At 38.4% G+C, this 22,649-nt stretch overlaps 1 long non-coding RNA gene across 1 annotated transcript in view; it reads left to right on the top strand.

The window, feature by feature from the left end:
* Window positions 1–7,344, top strand: part of LOC140534371 (uncharacterized) — a 43,373-nt gene extending 36,029 nt beyond the window's left edge. Inside the window, exon 3 of the long non-coding RNA XR_011977260.1 lies at window positions 7,096–7,344. This is a non-coding gene — a long non-coding RNA (uncharacterized lncRNA). The remainder of the gene's footprint in view (window positions 1–7,095) is intronic.
* Window positions 7,345–22,649: the final 15,305 nt, after the last annotated feature.

Here is a 22,649-nt window from a genome sequence, read left to right as displayed (position 1 = left end):
CATTAGACTGTAAGTTCCTGAAGAAAATAGACTATCTTTTGCCTTTCTTTGCATCTCTAGCTCTTAATACTGTGCTTGGCATGAAGTCAGTGCTTACTAAAGGTTTATTGATTCACTGACTGACTAATAAATGCTTGATAAATTGAATTTTGTTGGCATAGGGGATCCAGATGTGGAAAATCCTTCCACCAATGCAAGTCAGTCACTCATCTGTAACTTTGAGTCTTAGAGAGTCAGTTACCTGGAGCACTGAAAGACAAAGTACCTGGCATATAGACACACAGTGAAGCTGTATCAGGGACTGGACTTGAACTCAGATCTTGACTTCAAGACTAGTCACTATTTATCCCCTTATAACAAAACATATGTACATATGTGTAAATGTATGTCTACCTCTATATGTCTACAGATGTGTATCTATATATCTATGTCTAGAGACAGAGATAGAGAGGTAGGGTTTGCCATAAATGCTATACAATTACATAAAAGTGTAATAGAATTCAATACTTTTATAATCTACTAGGATTTCTTTAGGGAACTCTTTGGCTACCCCAAATTAAGATCCCAGTAAAGTACTGAAAATTTTAATCGTATTATATTTTTGTAAAACTGTATAATCTTTATGGAAAGGTCATGGGGGGAAGGGAACAGTGGTTGGTCTTTAAGTTCCGAATTCTTAACTAAAATAATTAGGTCTCTTCTTTCATCTGGAAGCTAGAGAATTCTTCATCCAATTGCTGGAACAGATTTTTTTCCCTCTATATAAAAAAACAGCTGCATGACTGCCCCTACCCTTTAAAAGAAAAAAACAATTCATCACTACGTCTGCTGTTTGGTCTGCATATTTGAGTCCAGCTCCTCCAGTTGCCACTGTCTGCCACGTGACCTCTCCTGCTACTGACCAATCTAGGCTTTGCACTCCGGGTCATCCTAGTTTCTTCTCTCTCAGTGAGAACAGGGGGAGCCAATGTTTTTGTGTACTGGGTGCTTACGAGCAAGACAATCCCTGGAGGAGTTCTGGGCTCAGAGTGACAAAACAAAAAATACTGTAAGGCCAGTTCAGTATGCTTACATGGGTGAAATCAGGTTAACGTGTATATCAAGAACAGCCTTTCATGGATAAAGTAATTTGAAATGGGCAACAGGAAGTCTGAGGCTTGTGTGGGGAAGGGGAAATGGTCAGTTTTGCCTATTTTGTTCCGGTTGTGATGGGGGAAGTTCATAGATTGTCATTTTTCCCTTAAACTTCTTCCCTAATTTACTACCCAGGTTCCTGAATTCCTGCTTTATTACCCACTAAGCAACATACAGTCTCAGAAAGCATAAAACACAGAGCAATGATCCTAATTTGCCTTAATTTCAAGGTAGCTCTGATTGTGAATGACATGAGGCTAGCTTCAAAATATTTGAAAGCAGAGCTAATTTTTTTTACTTGAAAAAGCATTATGAAACAGAAAATCATCAACATTAACATTTCCATATATAAAGATCAGGAAAAAAAGAATCATATATGAAATCATTAGCCTATTGTTCAATTGTTTTTCAGTCATGTCCAACTCTTCATGACCCTATTTGGGGTTATCTTGATATACATATATACATGAATATATATAGCTAGCTAGCTATACTTACATATGTGTGTATATATACATATATGCTCAGTATATATGTAGTGTGTATATGTATATATATATGTGTGTGTGTGTGTGTGTGAGTATATATATATATATATATATATATATATATATACTGTAGATATACTAGAATAGCTTGCCATTTCCTTTTTCTAGCTCATTTTTCAGATGAAGAAATTGAGACCAACAGGATTAAGTGACTTACCCAGTGTCACATAGCTAGTAAGTGTCTGAGGTCAGATTTTAACTCAGGAAGATCAGTCTTCCTGACTCCAGACCTGGCACTCTATCCACTGTGCCACCTAGCTGCCCTTGTTAACCTATTACATGCTGTTTTATGCTTTTTAAATAATATAGACAATTTATGTAGTAGCACCTACATCATCCTGCTCAGCTGTGTATCGAACTTCCTTCTGCTCTCTTGTGGGTACTTTTGTTTCATCGATATAATTTTCTTTCTCTCCCCACCAATCTAAACAACATTCTCCTCCCCCCCCAAAAAGCCCTCTCTTTTAACACATACATATGGCCAATCAAACAAATTTATGTTACATTGGTTGTATCTGAACAAGTGTCTCATTCTACACCTGTAGTCCACCACCTCTCTAAAAGGCACGAAGCATGCTTCGTCATCTTCAGTCATCCGGAGTCATGATTAATCATTTGTATAGTGGTCTCAGATCTTTCATGGTTATTTCTTTTAAATTTTGTGACTTTTGCATAAATTGTTCTGCTTCTGTTTATTTCACTGTATCAGTTCATATAAGTTTTCCCAGGTTTCTCTAAAGCCATTGTTATTTCTTACAATGCAATGATATTCCATTATATTCATATGTATTATCCTTAATTTGTTCATCTATTCTCCAATTAATTCCCCACTTTGTTTTCAGTTTTTTCCTACAATTAAATGAACCACTATACATATTTTTCAACAAATAGGTCCTTTTTGTCTGTGTTTGATCTCTTTGATGTTTTGCTTTTGTTTACGAGATTTTTAGACCGTAGCACATGGTCAGTTTTTATAAAGATGTTGTCACATTTGAGATATATGTATATTCCTTTCTATTCCTATTCAGTAATTGCCAGAGATTGAGTGTATATAATACCTTCCTCTGACAGAATTAAAGGGAGAAACCTCATTGGAAGAGCAAAAACCAAATATATCTTTAAAGAGCTGTTTCACAGAAAACACACAGGAGGCACTGGAGGTTTTGGTCTCCAGCCTCTAACACTCTTGATCTGGTCAGACAGACAGAGAGCTTTGGAGGGGTTAATAGTCAGCTTTATTCTAATCTAGTCTTCTCAAAGAGTTGTGGGAGAACTAGCTCCTATAGCATTCCCTAATCACCCTTCGTGCAGGGGCCAGAGAGAAGGGAGGGCAACTACCCTTACATCTCGATGGCGTCAGCTGAGACAGGCACGGCTTGTGTACTCCTAAATCCCATCAAACCTCAATGGGGGCCAGTTGAGGCAGGTACATGCATTCCTCTATGCACTACCCATGATTTCCTCCATGATTTCCTCCCCTCGCTGATCAATGCCCACTTGCTTTTATAAGGCAACAAAGAAGGCCTCTTACCAACATTAAGCTCACTGGCTAACTTTAGCAATATTGCCATTCTGTGCAAGTGTGGTAAATATTACATTATGTCACCCCTTATCTCACAGAGCAGCCTCTGTAGGACTGTCTGTCACTATGATTCTAAGAACTACTATCTAGGCTATTCCAGGAGTTATTATCTAGACATTCCCATGGCCATAGATCCTGAGAACTAACTCTAAGAAGAATAACAAAACCCTCCTTACATACAAGAGCTTCAAACTTTAATTAACTAAGCCCTAGGTGAATTCTGGAGTTCTGATGAGTACAGCCCAGGGGCTGCTGGATGAAAAGATGCCGGTAAAAGAGAGATTTCTCTCTCCTCCTCCCCTCTCCAATAACCATGTTGGATTGAAGGGAAACTATTCAATAAGTCAAGAACATTTCAACCAGTAGAAAATAAAGACATATGCTCTAGACAGAACTGAATACAGCAGAAAGCAGGACTCCTGACAGCAGAGGTGGAAGTTGGCTGTGTCCTCAGGAGAGAGCTAGCCCTGGCAATTGAGAGTTGAGCTATGAAAAGGAACATACCCTGGGAGCCTGGCATCTCATATATAGGGTGGAGCTTTGTGAGGACATAGGGCAGAGAGAAAGGATATCAGGGCCCTATGGTACCAGAAGTGTGGGTCACCTTGGACACATATATTCTCTGTATTGTCCCTCAGTAGCAGTATACAAACAAGAAGTGTATTTGTATGATCATGCACCACCAGATTTACAGGGGAGAATATTTTGTAGCTATTTTTGTTTTTATGTCATACAAATAAATGCCTTTGCTGAATGATGATCGTGTCTGCTGGCTGATCATTAAGGAGAAAGGCAACAATAAGGCCTCATGAGCTACAGTAGTTGGAGCCAGGACTCACAGGGTCCCCTAGAATCTAAGGCAATAGTCAATCTCTTGGGATACAACATATGAGTGCAAAAGTAAGTTGGGGCAGTAATCCCAGGGCAAGTTGATATGTGTGTGTGTGTATGTGCGTGTGTGTGTGCATGTGTGTGTACATGTGTGTGTGTTCGTGTGTAAAAATAGGAAGAAGCAATCTTACACACAATATTTCTCTAACTCTTTTTGTTTGCGATGTAGTTTTATTTGTTACTATGGAGAACTTGCGTCTTACATATGAAATCACAATGTTATTCCATAGGATTCTTGATTTTTAGCACACTTATGAATGTCCTACAATCTAAAATAGTGTTTCAAACTATCGAGGTTTAATAAATCCCTACTGATTTAAATTGAGTTGCTCTGCACATATCAGCTGCCAAATAATTTGCCAATGAATAAATAAAAAGAAGAAAGAAAATTATTCCCTACAAAATGATTGTTACTTGCCAGTAAAAAAAAATCAATCTGTCTCCTTGATGGCCCGTCTTACATTTTTCTTTTTCTTATGTGCATGTATATGCTATCATGCATGACAAAGTAGTTCATACTTGTTCTGTAACAAAAATTTAGATCATCCCTATCTTTTGTTTACAACCATAAAATTCCTTTATAAACAAGACTGTTTACAAAACCATCGGTTTCTTGTTATATGTGAATTTTGCTGGACAAGCCTTAAAAAAAGAAAAAGGCTGACAGGCATCCAGATCATTCTTTGATCTGTTTTAATTCATCACCTGGTAAATCTATCAACATACTTTTCTGAATATAAGATTTAACAACAGAATAGAGACAGTCCCTGCTTTTCTTCTAAGAGTAAGGAATTTTTTTTAAACAAGTAAAGACAGCTTAATTAATTAGGACTCAAGAATTGCTAAATATGAAAAGCAGCTAAAAATAGACATCTTTTCAAAGCTTTCTGGAGCATCCATTTCAGAAAAAAGTCACTAGAAAAGCACTCACTTTGTGCATACAACATCTTACTGACAATGTTCCTCAACTTTTGCACATTACCTAACATAGGGTGGGCAGTGCATGGTAACAACAGGAGCACTGGACATAAAAAATAGGAAGATCTGATGGGAATTCTTGCCCCTACAAACAATTAGTAGTGTGACCCTTGGGCAATTCAGTTAATTTCCCTGAGCTTCAGTTTTCTGATCTGAAAAATGGAAATATTTATACTACCTTCTGCATAGGATGGTTGTAAGAATCAAATAAGACAATACATGTAAAATATTTTATAACTGTAAAAAAATTTTTGCAAATATAAAGTATTATATTTTGAAGAATATGATTTCCATTTTTGCTATTCCTGGGGAAAGTATATTTCCCAATCTCCTTCCTCCTTGTTCACCAAAAGAAGGTCCCAGATTGGAAATCTTGTCAGATCCTCCTTGTTCTGAGAGTCAAATATCTAGGGTGGAAAAATCACTAGATTTGGAGCCAGAGGATCTGAGTCTGGTTGTGAGTTATATACCTTGTCATTTAGGAAAATCATTTAATCTCTTTGAGTTCTATCCTCTTTAGCTGAAAAATAGGTGAAAAAATATTAACTGTTAGCATTTACAGACTACTTTGAGGTTCACAAAGTGATTGATAAATATCATCTTATTTGAACCTCAAAAAAACCCCTCTAAATTAAACGATGTGAGAATCCCCATTTTGCAGATGAGGAGACTGAGGCTGAGAGAAGTTAAATGATTTGCCCAGCATCACACAGATTTTGAACTCAGATCACCCTCACTCTCCATTGCGCTACCTGGGTGCCTACTCCACATTACCTACTTCACACAGTTCTTGAGAAAAAAAATTGCCATAATTTTGACAAGTGCTTATCTGTGACCCTGCTATGTAATAAGCTAACAAGACACTTAGCTTCTCTCAGTTTTGTTTGCTCATTTGCGGAATGAGGATAATAATAGCACCTACCTTACAGGTTTTTTGTGAAGATCAAATGAGAAAATATGTAGTCAAATAGTCTTTGGATGAGGGAAGAGAAACAAGTCAACAAAACATTAAGCACCTTTTGGGTGGATAGCTAATTTCTGGAGGAAATCCGAAAGTTTAGATGAGACAAGGTGCGTCCCTCAAGGTAATAAGCATCTCTCATTTCCTCGGACTTCTTATCTCTCCCTTTCTACACCAAGGTAGTTCCTCTATAGAAAAGGTAGCACTGTGAGACTAGACTAGACTGTGGGGAACCTGCAACTTCAAAGTCACACGTGGGCTTCTAGGTCCTCAGGTGCAGCCTTTTGACTGAGTCCAAGTTTTACACAACAAATCCTTTTATTAAGGGGATTTGTTCTGTGAAGTTTGGATTCAAAGGGCCACACTTGAGGACCTAGTGGGTGATGTGTGGCCTCAAGGCTGCAGGTTCCCTCCCACCCCCCAGTCTAGAGGGTTGTATAGATCCACTGTGGGGAAAGCAGGATTCACATGTTAAAGGAGGCAATCATACCAGGGATAAAATGATAATCCATATGTGTAACTGTGAAAGTCAGCTATGAAGTCTGATCATACCCACGAAGTAACTGCAAGAAACAGTTACTGTATAAGAGACTTCAGGTAAACACAAAAATTTTGGACATTATTAAGTACAACGAATACTTTGTGAGACTTTTCCTTATTTACTGTATCCCTATCTAAAAGAAATCAATGCAAAATGTTTATTTGTATGTTTATATATGTTATATACACCTATATAATGTTATGTGATGTGTACGCACACATATGTGCACATACTCTGCATATATATACTGTATATGTGTGTAATAAAGCACATGTATATGTGTGCAAATACACATACATTTGTACATCTTTGTGCATGTGCGTGTGTACATATACATGTACATGCACATGCACGTGCGTGTCTATGTTGTGTCTGAATGTATCAAAAGTTTAATTGATTATGACCAAAAAATAGGTTGTTAAATGATAGATTTTTCTTGCTCTCTGCTTCCTTTTGATAGAGAATGGGCATGTGTTGGCTGTTTCCACTTCTTGAATCTAAGAACTTTGCACAATGCTACCCACCCAGGGAAGAGTAAGTTGAAAGGATCACGTTCTCTTCTTGGAAATAATGATTTAGAACAATGACTACAACGAATTGAATAAAACCAGAGGATCACAGAAGAATTTCCTGACTGTAGGGATCATCAGTTTTAGATCTGAATGAGAGCTTAAAAGTCGCTTAATAAAACCTGACTGTTTTACAAATTGAGAAACTGAGGTCCAGAGAGGTTTGATGATTTGCCAAAATCAAAAATTGTAAGGGTAGAAATAGTATTTGAACTCAGGTCTTCAAAACCCTCTGTTATTTCTACCACACCAGGCTTCTTGAGTCCCTGGCTTGCAACTTTATTCATTTATAGACATGAAGAAGAGGTTCTAAGAGATTAAGAAAAGAGAAAACCTCAAACGCTTGTCATCTGCAATAGAATACATATCATGATTAGGAACTAAAATTAAAAATTGTAAATTAGGGTTATAATATAAAAGAGGGCATACTGGACAATAAGCCAATATTGTCTAGCCAATAGCTAGACACTAATACATTTGTTTTAACTTAATTTAATTCAACTGGACAAACATTTATTAAGCACTTACTGTTTACAAAGCACTGAATTAGGTGATGGGGATAAAAAAAGAAACATGAAATTGCCTTTGTCCAGAAAGACTCATGTTCTTTGCTATACAAGCAACATCTACACCACCCAGGATAGGATGTTGTTGTTTTTTTTCCTTAAAAGGCATTGAAATTATCTTTGAGACTTAATTGGTCCAGGGCACTAAGCTTCAAATCACTGATTTGACAACCTGTTTACCCAAGCACAAAAAAGCCAGTGACAAAAGGAGGGAGCATCCCAGCTGAACTCTCCCAACATTCGCTCCCAAACAACTTTAAAATAACACATCAAATCGAATTCTGAAGTGGCATGACCAACAAAAGGTCAGGGTGAGACATTTTTCCAGCCCAAGGCAACTTAGGAGGTAGAAAAGAGATATTTGTGACATTGGAATGGGGATTGGAGGGGAGCACAGCATGGAAGCAACACCAGTTATAGGCCTTGGAGGCAGGGAGAGCAGGAGCAGGTTTGGGAGCTCTCAGCCCACAGATAGGGAGGAAATTGGACAACTGGTCAGAAAGAGATTACAGTGGACCCTGACCTGTCAGTTGGTATATCCATTACCCAGTTCTGGGTTGCAGTTCCAGAGTGGAGAGGAGGGCTTGTAGCTACAAGGGAGAAGGGACCCTGGTCATAATTCCAGGTGTTAAGAAGCACTAGTGCTTGCTGTTGCAAAGGAGCAGGGGTCCTTCCTGGGTAAAGACCAGAACACAGACCAAGAAAGCAGTGGCCATACCTCTCCCCAGATCATAGTACCTTGGAAGCACCAAAAACTTACAAACTCTCAGAACTATCTGTGAAGACAGCAGCATGAAAAATCCTGAAGCTTGAGATAGTGACACACCCCACACCCCCAAACCTCCAAGGTGAACAGAACTCAGCTTTAACATAAAATTCAGTCAAGAAATAAGCTGGAAAATGAGCAAATAATTATAAAAGAATCTGACCACTAAAATCTATCACAATGACAGAGATGATCAAAACATAAACTCAAAAAAAGCAGTGTGAAAAAAGCTACAAGTTAAAGCATCAAAGAAAAATCTCATCTTCTCGTCTTCTGAGACCAGTGAGACCTGATGCTCGTATTGTACTCTAAGTGCCTTGTGGGAGGACAGAAATCGTGACCCACATTTAGGGAAACCTAGACATGAATCCTATCTAATCTTTATTTATGTTTTGGGGCAACAAACCAAAGAAACTGACCATCTCAAAGGCCTCAAGACCATTGGGATCAAACCCAGGTCTAGGTAATCACAGACTATTTGGAGGGGTCATGAGTCATAAAAACAATTAAAAACAATTTTCATGTCACCATGGAATTATATTAATAAAGGGTAGTTCTTCACCAAACTACTAGTTTCCACCTGCCTTGTAAATGTAACCCTGCTGATCAAGCTTCAACTCTATCCACCCAAACCTGACTGAGGGAGGAAGCAGGAGCATTGGGTTGAATGTGCCAAGACTATACTCAGACAATCCGGTGACATTTATGAGCATTCCTTGTTTGAGCTTGACCTTCAGAGAAAATAAAAGAAAGTTCAGCTTGGCTTGACATTTAAGAAGCAGAGCCCAAAGTAAAAAACGTAACTATTTCCATCCTTTCCTCCTGATCTTCTCTTGCCAAACATGGACTTGTGGTCACTAAATACTTTTTTTTTTATTTTTAAATTTTTTTTAATGTAAAAAATGTATTTAACACCAAAAAAAATTTCCATATACAAAAAACAGAATTTTATGATTATATATAAAACCACAAATTTCTATTGAATATATCTTACTTCATATTATATATATATATATATATATATGAAGAAAGAGAGAGAGAGAGTCAGTTCATCTTGTTACTTTCAAAACTGTCCTATTTTTCTGTATTTCCTTCTGAACTTCCTTCTGTACATTTTCTTTTAAATGCCCAGCTAGATAGTTAGACCTGGAGACAGAAAAAGCTGAATCTAAATCCTGCCATATACACTATCTGTATGATCCTAAGCAAAGACATTGAATCTCTGTCTCTCAGTTTCCCCATCTGTAAAGTGGGATAATAATAGCACCTATCTCTCAGAGTCACTGTGAAGATCAGATGAGATACATAAATGTCTTTGCAAACACATCTCTGAGGGCAGAGGTATGTTACACATCTCTAAGACAATACAAGGCAGCTAGATGGCATGGTGGATACAGCACTAGACCTAGAGTTAAAAGACTTGAGTTCAAATCAGGTCTCAAACACTTACTAGCTGCATGACCCTGGGCAAGTCGCATAACTCCATTTGCCTCAGTTTTCTCATCTGTAAAATGATATGAAGAAGGAAATATCAAACCACTCCAGTATCTTTGTCAAGAAAACACCAAATAGGGTCACAAAATGTCATACACAATTCAACTTATTCAATTCAATTTATATTATATGCTAATATAAAATATGATAATATAAAGTACTTTGCAAATTTTAAAATGTTGTATAAATGCTAGCTATTATTATTTTCTTTTGAGGGGAAAGAAAGATAAATGAAAACTTTTATAGTAAAGCAAAATAAATATACACATTACCCATGTCTGAAAATGCATATTTTAGTCTACAGCTTAAGGCCATCACTGTCCAGAAGCCACTAATTTTCTAACTGACACTCATGGAATGAAGATCTAGACTAACTTTGGCGAGCTCTCCTCTTCTTAATGATAGTTTGGAAATATGCGTGAATCATCTTTTCTAGTAGCTGCTCACCACCGCCCCCCTCCACCCCACCCTCTTTTGGGTTCACCACACCTTATGCTATGGAAATAGGAAGAATGCTGCTTTCATCTGTTTTTCTCCCTGGACACCTAAAGAGGAGAGGAGAGAGGCTGTTAAAATACTTGTGTGAGCTAGCAAACATTTGGGACTTATTCTCCAAGTCATACTCAAGTTCTGAACATTAGCACTGGAAATACAAATGATGGGATCGTTCACATCGGGAACACTCCAATCACATTACTGACTTTAAGGAAATTGTCATAAATTGTTCTTTCTTGATGCGATGTGATCGCATGTAAAGTGTTCGATTCCTATGGCAACATCTCTTCAATCCAATTCTCTGCTCTTCACTCACAGGACCACTGCACGAGCTCATCACTCACCACCACCCCCAAGACTCCCACCCCTCCACCCCCCACCCTCACCACCACCACCACCACCCCACTCACTCAAGACCATTGTCACTGTCTCTCAATGGGCCAATTGCTCCAACAATTGTTCCCATCTCCAATCCAATCTCCACCCATCTGTCAAAGTAACTTTCCTAAGTCCATTTCACTCACAGGCTTCAGCATCTCCTTGTTACTTCAAGATAAAAATATAAATTACTTAGGCTGGCATTGACTAATAACAGCTGGCAATTACAGAGATCCTACTACAAGCAGGCATTGCCTTAAGCACTTTACAGACATTGTTTCATTTCATCCTCACAACAACTCTAAGAGTTAGGGGTTATTATTATGCCCATTTATAGCTGAGGAAACTGAGGCAAACGGAGGTTAAGTAACTTGCCTGAGGTCACACAGCCAGTATGTATCTATAGCCTGATTTGAACTCAGGTCTTCTAATGTCAGGATTTTATGAGCTACGCTTTCTGGTTACTAACTTGCCTTTAAATAGCCTTATTTCATCACACTTTCCTTCATGCTCTTATAACCCCAGCTGCAAAACTCGTTGATGTGGGACTCACTCCTCACTGGTGGAGATAAATGTCCTGTCCTGTGTGAGGGGCAAGACAGAGTTGGCCAAAGTAGGATAGAGTAGAGCTCTTCAGTCTTCCCAGACACTGTTGGAGTCATCATTCGAATCCCTTCAAGGCATCCATCTCTACCAAGGAAGAGAGTCCCACAGTAATAGACTGAGACTGGGGTTACACGCTCTATTGGATGGCTAGTTGTTCCCAAGCCTGGCATTCCATCCTTTGTGCATTCACACAAGTGTCCCATGCTGGGAATATATATCATTTCAGTTCCATCTTTCACAATCAGGTTCTTCCTTTAAGGCTCAGCTCAGATACTAGCTCTTCCTTATTTTTCCTCCTCCCCACCCCCTCCCTACCCCAATCATCAGCACTCTCTCCCTCCTCAAAGTCCCTTGTATTTACTCATTTGCCTGTGCTCTATACCCCCAGAAGAGTATGGAGAACAAGAATGGATGTACTTTGCTACCAGTATCTAGCACACTGGGAAGAGGAGGGATTAAAGAGGGGAAAGAGGAGTGTTATGATCGTCACTGGTATGGGGAATGATTTCATTGTTATGGAGAATTTCCAGAGTAGACACTCCCTCCATATAATACAGATCAGCAACTAGTCTGTAACTTAAATGGGGGCATGAAGACTTTAAATGGCTTACCCATAGTCATAAAGTTAGTAATGTGTTGGTGAAAGATTCCTCTCCACCTCTGTAGTGGGAATAAGCATATTAAATGAGCGTGAGAAACTCCATTTTGTGATTTAAAAGCTATTAAATAAATTATTTTTTTCTGTAATAAGTATTTGCATATAGTTTGGAAATGATACCTGTATGTCACCCAAATCCAATAAGCATCTGATAAATACTTGCTAACAATATGTGGGCATCCCCCAAATCTGGTAAATAACTCATAAGCTTTTGTTAAATGTATTGGGGAACCAAAGTTTTGATGGGTACTTCCTTTTATTATAAGCTTAAGTAATTAATTAATTTAAGTTAAATTAAGTAAATTAATTAAGTAATCAAATGTTACTTATAAGTATCCTTAGCCAGAACCATAAAAATCCATCAGAAGTCCCTGCTTCTGGGTGGTCATAAGAACTGATTCCTATGTTTCTGCCCTCAAAGATGTGTTAGCTGGAGAGCAGAGCTAATCTATGGTGATCCATCACCTTAAAGGGGGAGACCCACTGGTTTGATAGCACAGAGAGGGAACCACATGATTTTCCAGTACCTTAAGGAAACTAGTTAGTGATTTGTTTTTAGAGAGGCTGATGCTTGCATTCTTGAAGAGATAATTGCATACTTTCAATTAATAAAGAAAGGATTTACACATCGATGAGTGTAAGTCTGATTTAGTGTTTCCATTGCACTAGTCAGCATATCGGAAAATTAGTTTGTCCAGTGCACATGAACCCTATCTTGTTTAACTTTACGTCTCCCAGGAGTCTAACACAGTGTTCTGCACATACTAGGCATTTAATAAGTATTTGTGGAATAAATGAACTAGGTTATTATGATAACATGACTGATGAAACATAATAGTTATATAACCCCTCAAAAATTTACATTTAATTTTGAAATGCATTAGATTCACTCACCCTCCTCTCGGACATTTGCTTTCATCATTGTGTCTTACTTGGGCTCGTAATAAGAGTAATTCATATTCTATTCACCTTTGGTCAACCTGTGAAGTGCAGGTTTAAGATATAGACTAGGACTAAATGGTTATTGACTGACTGACTACTGTAAGTAAATTAAAATCAAAAGCCATCATGAACTCCTCCAGAATATCTTGTTCTAGTCTCCTGCCATTTTCAGGAACACATAATCAAAGCATCTGAGAACTGGAAAGGCCTTCAGAAGTCATCTAATCCAGCTATACCTGAATAAAAATCCCCCCTGGTAAGGGATTATCCAGATCTCCAGTAACTCTGAACCTGCTTACTTCCAAAGCAGCCTGTTTCACTTCTGGATAACTCTAATTATGAGGGAACTCTGCCTTATATCAAGCCTAAGTTTCTGTCTTTTCAGTGTCTACCCACTGCTCCAAATTCTTCCCTCTGCGGACAAGAGGAATTCCTCCTCCACAGGACAACTTTTTAAATACATGGAGCCATATGTTATTCCTTCTTTATGTCTTCTCTTCTCCAGAATAAGCACCCACAGTACCTTCAACCCATCATTACGTGAAGTGAATTGTAGAGAAGCAATATTTGTTTGGAATTTGGAAGAAGGGGACACACAAGTACTTGAGGTAAGCAGCACTAAATATACCCTCAAATCAACTGTTTGAAACACATTTCAATTGGGAGGTAGGGCAGAGATCCTGAGCACTCCATAGGAACTCACCTGGCAGTAGAGTTACAGAGGAAAAGAAACTAAACATCTATTGGCCTATTATTTCTAGCTAATTTGTTCTTGCTACCTGTGTAGCTAAGCTCTTAAGTTCAGCTCAGTTGTTTTTACACTCTTGAAAAATTCAAATGAGTCACTACCCTCTAAATTGTAGTAACCCTGAGGGAAAGCATCTGTCACCCACACTAGCTACAGCTCTAAACACTAGACCTTCACCATTATGGTCGACAGGACATTCGCCAGTCAATACTGCCTTCCTTCCTGTTCTCCAGACACTGTCTCTCAACTCCAGGAATATTCACCGGTCATCTTCCATGCCTACTCATTCTCTTGGCTTCCTCCAGATCCTAGCTAAAATCCCACCCTTTACAGGAAGACTTTCCCAATTCCTCTTAATTCTAGTGCCTCTTTGGATTATCTCCATTTTATACTTCGTATGGTTTATTTGTTCGTAGTTGTTTGCATGTTATCTCCCGTAACCTGTGAGCTTCTCGGAAGCAAGGTCTATCTTTTAGTTTTCTGTATATCCCTAGTACTTAGCAGAATGCTTGGCACTTAGTAGGTACTTGATAAATGTTTACTGACTGACTGACTCTAAATATTCTTTCTAAAATGTGACCCCCAGACCAAGCAAAACACTCTAGAGGTGGTCTAAAGCAGAGTATGGTGGAGGTTTCAGTCATCTCCCTAGTTCTAGAAACTCTTGCTTTTCTCAGGCAATATAAGAAGGTGTTCAAGCATAAGTGAGTAAGTGAAAACTATAACCTATCATTCAAAGCTTGACATTACTATACTATAGAATACTTCCTACTATCAGTGACCATATAATTCTAGTCATAATTATAGTCTAAGTTTCAGAGGCATTCCCCAAAGAAATGGATAGTTTTCTCATAAATATTTACAAGTTTTAAATTGTTGAGATGAGCTGGTCTATTAATCATGGTTTTTCCTTATGAATGAAACTCATCTACTCTCCACATCCCATTGAGAAAAATCTGTGATGCTAATGTGAAACAAAGAGCCAAGACAGCCAGAAATAAAAGTTTCCATCCCAGCCAGAAGAATGAATCACTTGTACATTTATACATTAAAAAAATATGGCTCTTTTCTTCCAGTTTTTCAAGACCTGCAGCTATTATTGGAACCACTAATTCCTGTTTCTACTAACTCAGACTGAGTCTTCTGTATTTTAAAGCTATTTTTTTAAAAAAAAAAGAGTAATGGTGAACAAGATGTTCATTTCAGTGAACAAGAAACGTATCTGTATTCTTTGTTAAAATTATCACTAGATGCCATTCCAAATCTACAGACCAGTATTGATTTCCACTTCTGTGATGTGAGGGACCTATTTTTAAAATGGATTTTATGAATGGTAGAAACCAAATTTTGTCTGGGAAAACAGTGATGATGAATGGTCAGGGAAAGAAGTGAGACCACAGTGCAGAGGTGAAATAGGAAAGCTCTCAAAATACTCTCGTCAACTCCAAAAGACTCATGATAGGAAATGTTATCCATATCCAGAGAAAGAACTTGGGAGTCTGAATGCAGATGGAAGTAGACTATTTGCTCTCTGTTTTTTGTTATTGATGTTTTGTTTTCTCTTTGTTGTAGTTTTCATTCTAATTCTTCTTTACAACATGACAAGTGTGGGAAAAGTTTTTTTAAAAAAATAATAAAGCTCAATTTATCATTTTTTACTCCTGAAATTGGCTTATAGATTCATCCTTAGAAAGTGGTGAGGACAGGACTCCACCTTAGAATTCTTCTGTTATACTGAAAAAACTTAACACTGTAAGCATATGGTAGTTGTTGCATAAATAACTTACTTTAATTGAATTCAGGCTAATTCTCAATCAGACTTTACTGGTATCCTATAGGGAGGCAGAACTAATCCTAGGAAAAACTGTGAAGTAAAAGGTTTGTCTTTAAACAAACATGCCCTTGGTACCCACTAACACATCCCAGGTCAGGGCCTTACCCAGAGAAGCCCTTTTTGGATTATTCCCCATGTTTCAAGCTTTTTCTGCTCTTCCTTCTAGCATCTCCACCAAAACATGCCAGCTCTTTCTATTTTCCAACAACTAACAAATATTTCCAGTTGATGTTATTCATGGGAAAGAAAACATGATTTAATGTCAAAAGCTCTGGATGAGAGGTTTCCAAAGTCACGTTCATAGCCCAAGGGGCTTTCAACAGAACCACATCTTTCCCTAATACTCTTTCACTATGCCCCCTCCTTTATTGTATACTCTCCTAACTTCCTCATTTCCGGTCTCAATGCCAGCCCCCCAGGACAATTGCAAAGTGACTGCTCCCATGCCCCAATAGCACAGCCCTACAGGTACCATTGGCAAATTGTCACCTGCCTTTCGCCAACAGTCTCATCTCCCTGCTCTTCAGATCACTTTGGCGTGGGCCTTGAGTAAAAGGTCTCTACAGTGGAGACAATGGTGAGTCAATAAATGAGAGGTTTTCCATTTTCCTAGGTAGGACAAAATGAGTCTCACAAGATGATCAGGCACAGAGGGACTGTAACTGCCACCAATCTCATTCCTTTATATTTTTCTTCAAATCCACACTTCTTAACTTCCATATATGTGTTCAGGGGACTACTATTCTTCAGGCACAGAGGGACTGTAACTGCCACCAATCTCATTCCTTTATATTTTTCTTCAAATCCACACTTCTTAACTTCCATATATGTGTTCAGGGGACTACTATTCTTCTAGTCACAAAGGTTCACAGTGTTAGAGTTATCTTTGACTCCACACTCTTCTTCTCCTCACATAACCAGTTTCAAAATCTTGTCATTGCTATTTCTACAACATCTCCCCCTTTAGACCTATTCTCTCTACTCACATAGCTGTATCCTAAATTGAACTCATCATCTTTCCCCACAAACCCTCCCCCTTCTGAACTTTGCTATTACTATTGAGGACACCATCATCCTCTCTCTTTATTATCCAATCTGTTGCCAAGACTTACCTATTTTACCTTCACAATATCTCTCACATACCACCTCACACATCTCTCCTCTGATATGGCTACCACCCTGTTGCATCATCACCTTATCATCTTGTGCCTGCATTATTGCAATAGCCTGCTTGGAGGGGAAGGGGGTAAGGGTGGGGAGGGAGGTCTACCTGGCTTAAATCTCTTTCCAACTTCAACTCAGCTGTCAAAATCATCTTCCTAAAGTGCAGGTCTAACCTCTGTATTCAACAAACTTCAGTGGTTATCTGTCACCTTCAGGATCAAATCTAAAATGCTCTGTATGTCATTCAAAGCTCTTTATGACCTACTTCCTCTCATCACCACACCTTTCCAGTCTTCTTACACCTTTCCAGTCTTCTTACACCACTCTATACAACACTGGCCTTCTAGCTGTTCCTCAAATAAAAAACTCCATTTCCCATCTTTGGGCATTTTCATAGGCTGTCCTCCAAGCCTAGAATTTTCTCTCTACTCATCTCCATTTCCTAACTTTCCTGGTTTCCTTCAAGTTCCACCTAAAATCCCATCTTCAGCAGGAAGTCTTTCCCAATACCCCTTAATTCTAGTACATTCTATCAGTTGATTATTTCACTTGTTCAGTATATATCTTGCTGGTATATAGCTATTTACATGTTGTCTCCCCCATCATACTATGAACTCCTTGAAAGAAGGGCTGTCTTTTGCTTTTTTTAAATCTATAGCACTTGGTATTTTTGCCTGGCATATGGTGCTTAATAAATGTTATATTGAGTAATTGAATTAAAGACTCTTACTAGCCTATTTCATTAGTCTCCTAATTGTTCTTTCCCTGCCTCAAGTCTCTCCTCTCTACAAGTCAGCCTCCAAAGAACTGCAAATGTAATTTTCCCAAAATGCCTAATATACATCAATGGTCCCCTGTTGACTCTAGGATCAAATGTTATTTCTTTTTAAAAATTTTCTATTTTAGTATAACTTTTATAATGTACATGATTATTACTGTAGTATATGATACCATATATGACTCTCAATATGGTATATGATATCATTTACAAATAAGTAAATATTCTCACACTGGAATTTATACTCAAAATTTTTTATTAATAGGGTACATGGTCAAAATATTATGAAGACCACTGGATTAGGAATACCAGCCTTATGATGGTCTGTCTATATGTTTGTTGCTGAGAAACAGCCTTATTCCAGAGGGCCTTATCACCAGGTTGACTGTAGGATAACAAATTATTTAACTGTAGAAATTCATAAAGACCATGTCTTAAGGTATATAGTGACTACATAACCTGTGTTAGAATATCCACAGAGATGAAGTCACAGGTCCTTGAATGGTTAACATGTGTAAAAGTGTTTAATCTTCCTTCCCTCCTATGTAAATATAAGCCCATGAACAGTGTCCTAATAAATACAATGCCCAGGAGAGAGACTCTAAAAGTGACTCTAAGGTTTGGTAGATGAGAGTGACATGAAGATTCATGGAGGAAATATTGTCATAATGAGTACCTCAAAGGAGTGAGTCAGTTACTGTTACTCAATAAACATTTATTAAGCCCACACTATGTACCAGGCACTGTGCTAAGCACTGGAGATTCAAAAAAAGGCAAAAGATATTCCCTGCCCTCAAGGAGCTTATAATCTAATGAAGGAGACAACAACATACAAACAGTGATGTACAAATAAACTATAGAAAGGACAAAAGGGACATAATCAACAGAAGGAACTAGAATCAGGATTGGGAAAGGCTTTCTGTAGAAGGTGGGATTTTAGCTGGGACTTTAAGGAAGCTGGGAGGTAGAGACGAGAAGAGAGAACATTCTAGATGGGGGGGATAACCAGTGAAAATGTCTAGAGTTGAGAGATGGGTGGTGTCATGTACCAGGAGCTGCAAAAGTTACTAGATCAAAGAGTATATGGGTTGGGGAGTGATGGGTTGTGAGAAACTTGGAAAGGTAGGGGAGGGGTCTAGATTATGAATTATTGAATGCCAAACAACTCTCAAATCCAATCATATATACCACTGCCAGTCATATACACAACTGCCATTCATATATAAAACTGCTAGTGTATAGAGCTATAATTAAGGATTCTGGTCCCTATGACAAATTTGCCCCACAGGAGGAGAGGATAATTTTTTTTTTTTTTTTATTTAGCTTTTAACATTCATTTTCACAAAATTTTGGGTTACAAATTTTTCCCCTTTTCTCCCCTCCCCCCCCAAATGCCAAGCATTCTAATTGCCCCTATGACCAATCTGCTCTCTCTTCTATCATCCCTCTCTGCCCTTGTCTCTGTCTTCTCTTTTGTCCTGTAGGGCCAGATAGCTTTCTATACCCCTTTACCTGTATTTCTTATTTCCTAGTGGTAAGAACATTACAGTTGATCCTAACACTTTGAGTTCCAACTTCTTTAGCTCCCTCCCTCTCCACCCCTTCCCTTTGGAAGGCAAGCAATTCAATATAGGCCAAATCTGTGTAGTTTTGCGGAGAGGATAATTTTTGAAACAGGAGAATAAATAGTCCATTTCTCAGTGTCTGACCCCTATAGTTACGTCAAGATTAATAACCAGTGGTGGAGAAGGAGGAGCTCAAGTAAAGGGAAAACAAGACACCTAGGATAGCAAACTAGACCCAATAAAGGGTCACAAAGTGTAAAGACAGCTGACTGGAGGACTGTTTGAAGAAGATGTGTTCCTCAAACGTGAACAACTCTTGGCATCCTGGGACCAAGTCCCAGGCATCCTACACTAGTTATAACTATGGGGGGGGGGGCCTATCAAATTATTTCAGATTGGCATATCACCCCCCCAAAAATAGAACCAGACACATATCACAATATTTTGACACAATTTTTCCTAAGCTACATAGCATGCAGAAAACTCATGGAGAAAAGTACCATTTACAATGCTTACAAATGTAAAAATGATAGAGAGGATTCCCTAAACCAGCAATCTTAATATTTTACAGGGCAACGCACAATAACAGTACAAAAGGAAAACTAATAAAAAAAAAGTCTGGCAATAGTTTTACAGCTGAAGAAAACTGGGTTTAGGAGAGCTGTCAACTCCTATGAAAGCTTCTATAAATGAAGCTTCCATAAATGCATGAAAATGTCTATGAATAATGAGCCTATAACATATCATATTCTACTTCTAGCAGGGCATTGTTTAGAAATGAGAAGGACCTTTGACTTCACTTGCCACAAGATGGGTAGAAATGCTGCCAACATTCGTTTGTCTCACTACAAGACTTGTAAGTATGGAAGAAGACCCTCAATACAAATATTCTCTTCTGCTCTCATCATGGACCAGTGACCTCTTAATCGCCATATCTAATGGACTTTTCTCTGCCTTCATCCTTCTTGACTTCTTTTAATATTTTAACAATATTGATGATCCTTTCTTCCTGGATAATCTCTCCTCTCTGGTTTTTCACAGCTCTGCTCTGTCTTGGTTCTCCTACCTGTATGTTGATTCTTCCTTAGTCTCTTGCTGGATCTCCATCCATGTAATGTCTACTAAATGAAGGTGTCCCTAGAACTTTGTCCTGAGCCCTCTTCTCTTTTTTCTTTATACTCCCTTACTTGGTGATGTAACTAGCTCCAATGAGTTCAATCATCATTTCTTTGAAGATATTGCTAGAACTATGCATCCCTATATGTCTTACATGACCAGTTGTTAGTTAGATATTTCAGATTGGATGTCCAGCAGACATCTCTAACTCAACATGTTCCCAAAAGTATTCATCATCTTTCCCTTTAAATCCACCCCTCTTTTTAAGCTTCCCTATTACTTCCAAGGGCACCACCATCCTCCCAGTCACCCAGGTTCACCACTTTGGTATCATTCTCTACTCCACATTCTTGTTTATCCCATATAATCAGTTGCTAAATCTTGTCATTGCTTTCCTTATAAAGTCTCTTAAATAAATGTCCCCTTTTCTCTACTTCCATAGTCATCTTACTAGTTCAGATCACCCTTACAACCTCTCATTTCAACTAGTAGAAGAGTTTCCTAATTAGTTTCCGTGCCTCAAGTCTCTCCCCACTCCAATCCACCCTTCACTCAGTCCGCAAATCTATGTTTCCTAAAGTAGGTCTGACTACCTCTCTCTCTCCCTCTCTCTCTCTCTCTCTCTCTCTCTCTCTCTCTCTCTCTCTCTCTCTCTCTCTCTTTCTCTCTCTCTCTCTCTTTCTCTCTCTCTCTCTTTCTCTCTCTCTCTCTTTCTCTCTCTCTCTTTCTCTCTCTCTCTCTTTCTCTCTCTCTCTCTTTCTCTCTCTCTCTCTCTCTCTCTCTCTCTCAAATTATCTTCTAGCTCTTCTATATGTAATTTACTTGCATCTTTTTACGTACATAGTTGTCTATTCCATTGGAATACAAGCTTCTTGAGATCAGGGACTGTAATTGCCTTAGTTTTGCTTTAGTTTTGCATTAAGCACAGTACTGGCACCTAGTAATCACCTAATAAACTGATCTTGATGGATTGATGGCATGTGACTTTCAATTCATTTCAGCAAACAGATATCAGTATGTTAGAAGCCAAGGATACAGATACCAAAAAAGAAACGAAAAATAATACCTTCTCTCAAGTAGCTTATTTTCTGTTGTTCAGCCATTGCTGTCATGTCCAACCCTTCATGATCCCATTTGGGATTTTCTTGGCAAAGATATTGGAGTGGCTTGCCATTTCCTTCTTCAACTCATTTTATAGATGAGGAAACTGAGACAAACAGGATTAAGTGACTTGCCCAGGGTCATACAACTACTAAATGTTTGAGGTGAAATTTGAACTCAGGTCTCCCTGACTCTAGGGCCAGCACTATCCACTCTCAACTCTATCTACTGTACCACCTCGCTGGCCCTCAAGTAGCTTATAGATAAATAAAATATAAGATAACGAAAAGCTAGAGAGCATATCAACAACTAAGGCAGCTGGGTGGTGCAGTGGATAGAACGCTGCACCCACCCTGAGGCTGAGAGACTTGAGCTCAGATCCAGCCTTAGACATTTCCCAGCTGTGTGTGACCCTGAGTAAATCATTTAATTTTATTTCCTCATCTGTAAAATAATAGCATCTACCTCCCTGAGATGTTGTGTGGATAAAATGAGATAATATATGTAGAGTGCTCGGTAAACCTTAAAGTGATATACAAATGATGCTGATGATGATGATGATAACGATAATGATGGTATTCCTATAGTAAACCACACCTGAACTAAAGCCTTAAAAGAAGCTAAAGATTCTTATAAGCAAAAATGAAGAAGAAAAACAGAGAGAATGTTGCAGGTATGGGAGACAGTGTGTTACAAAGCAAGATGATGGGAGATGGAATGCTGAGTTCAGGAAGCATCTAGGTCAGTGTGACTGGAACACAGAGCATGTGGCGGGGGAAGGGAGGTAATATTAAACTTCCAAAAGGTAGACTAGAGTCCATGAAGGGCTTTAAAGGGAAAGCTGATGAATCTGTAGTAAATTCCAGAAATAATAAAGAGCCACTGAAAACTTTTTAACAAATGTTTTTTCTTGCCTGCAACTCTTCGTTGGTTCATTCATTTTTTCACTCATTCATTCAAGAAACACTTAGTGATTGACCATTTCTGCAGGGCACTGTGAGGGAATCAACAATGAGTATAAGAATTATGTCATTATTCCCAAAGGGCTATAAAACTATGCATATCTTTTGGTCGAGCAATATTGCTACTAGGACTGTATCCTCAAGAGATAATAAAAATGGGACAAGGTCCCATGTGTACAAAAATATTTATAGCAGCACTCTTTGTAGTTGCCAAAAACTGGAAATCAAGGGGATGCCCATCAATGGGGAATGGCTAAATAAATTGTATATGA

This window comes from Notamacropus eugenii, chromosome 3 (genome assembly GCF_028372415.1).
Source record: "Notamacropus eugenii isolate mMacEug1 chromosome 3, mMacEug1.pri_v2, whole genome shotgun sequence".
Classification (NCBI taxonomy): domain Eukaryota; kingdom Metazoa; phylum Chordata; class Mammalia; order Diprotodontia; family Macropodidae; genus Notamacropus; species Notamacropus eugenii.
Note: the sequence above shows the minus strand (reverse complement) of the source record. Positions and strands in the feature narration are given on the sequence as shown.